Raw genomic sequence first — 1826 nt, 5'->3', positions numbered from 1 at the left:
CCACCTGATTGCTCTCCTTTTATATTTTTCTAAACTCTCTTACTCTCCTTTCTTCAGTTTCCTTTCTTCAGAAAACAAGCATCAGCCTTGTTTTCCAAATTAACATTGAGTTTCAGAGAATTTAAGTTGCCAAACCAGAACTACATCCAGGTCTTCAATTCCCATGTCAATGTTCCTGTCCATACATGACAACCACATAGATGCATTTCTTTTAATTAAGAAAGGTAGGCGTGTAGGAAGAACAGAAGGATTGAAGGACAGACAGGTGGACAGACAGACAGATAGAAGGAAGGAAGAAAGGTAGGTTTACTTCAGATAAACTTACTCTTTAAAACTCATGGAAATACCATCATTCTCTAAGAATACTTTTAAGCTATGTGCCCTTAATTTTTGTTTATGTGTTTGTTTAGTCAATGTGAACCAAAAGAATCATATCAAATGATTATACGGGGTCAAAATAGGTGGGCAATCATGGATGAAGCAAGAAAAGTATTAACATTAAATAAACAAAAAATGAATAATTCTCTTGGAAGGGAAGGAGAAGCAGTTTGACATCTATGATAATCCTTAGTAGTGATTAGGGGCGTGTGGGCAGGGGGCAAGGTCTGTCGCGTAGAGCTGCCAGACGATCACCCTTAGGGCAGTCTGGCGTGCCGTGCCCACCTGGCTCTCAGGCCTCCGCCACCGCCCATGCCTCCCTGGTGCCAGTGAACAGGTATCAGTGCACCTCCCCAAGGGCTGAGAGATACAATGAGTGAAGGGGAGGGAAGGATGGTTAGTCAGTCTTATAGCTGGATCACCTATGAAGAGAAGTTCTAAAGCAAGAAGAGGAAAGTGTTTCAATTTGGACATTTATTTGCAGTTGGAAATGGGGAACTGACTATCAGACCAGACTTCTGTCCTGTCCAGCCTGCCTTCATTTCAGTCCTTCCAGATTGTTATGCTGGGTTTGGACTGTGCTGGAAAGACAACTGTCTTATACAGGCTGCAGTTCAATGAATTTGTAAATACTGTACCTACCAAAGCATTTAACACTGAGAAAATTAAGGTAACCTTGGGAAATTCTAAAACAGTCACTTTTCACTTCTGGGATGTAGATGTCAGGAGAAATTCCACACATGCCACTGTGGAAGTCATATACCAGATTGCACAGATGGCGTTGTATTTCTTGTGGTCTCTGTTGATATCGAAAGGACGGAAGAAGCCAAAACTGAGCTTCACAAAATAACTAGGATATCAGAAAATCAAGGAGTCCCTGTACTGATAGTTGCTAATAAACAAGACTTGAGGAACTCATTATCTCCTTCAGAAATTGAGAAATTGTTAGCAATGGGTGAACTGAGCTCATAGCTCCTTGGCATTTGCAGCCTACCTGTGCAATCACAGAAGATGGCCTAAAGGAAGGACTTGAGAAACTACATGATATGATCATTAAAAGATTAAATGTGGCAACAGAAAAAGAAAAGATGAATATCAATACCTATTATATCTGTGTGGAGGAGGTCTTCTCTGGTCTGATTTTGACAAATAGAAGAGTGTCTACACCGTGGTTTGCCTGTCTGCCCTCCTGGATGCTATTAAAGCTTTGTTTTGTTGAACAATCAGATGCCCAACTTTGTTGACTTGTGGAGGATGAGTAAATGCAGTGCTTCTTAAAATGGTCTCTTCTCCCTGCCCCACAAATCTTTTGGTACTAGCATTTGGGGAAGCCAAGCAAGGATAGGAAATTGATCAGAACACAGGTGTAGAAATTTGACCTGAAGTTAGTGAAACAAAACTTTAAAGAGTGAAAAAATAAATGTGGACATGGTTTTTAATGCCCCTCC

At 40.9% G+C, this 1826-nt stretch overlaps 1 pseudogene; it reads left to right on the top strand.

Moving 5' to 3' along the window:
• Positions 1–868: 868 nt before the first annotated feature.
• Positions 869–1622, top strand: LOC108517514 (ADP-ribosylation factor-like protein 4A; annotated as a pseudogene).
• Positions 1623–1826: the final 204 nt, after the last annotated feature.

The sequence above is a fragment of the Rhinopithecus bieti genome, unplaced genomic scaffold, assembly GCF_001698545.2.
Source record: "Rhinopithecus bieti isolate Rb0 unplaced genomic scaffold, ASM169854v2 scaffold_39703, whole genome shotgun sequence".
Lineage (NCBI taxonomy): Eukaryota > Metazoa > Chordata > Mammalia > Primates > Cercopithecidae > Rhinopithecus > Rhinopithecus bieti.
The sequence above is the reverse complement of the archived record's forward strand: the minus strand, read 5'-3'. Positions and strand labels throughout refer to the sequence as shown.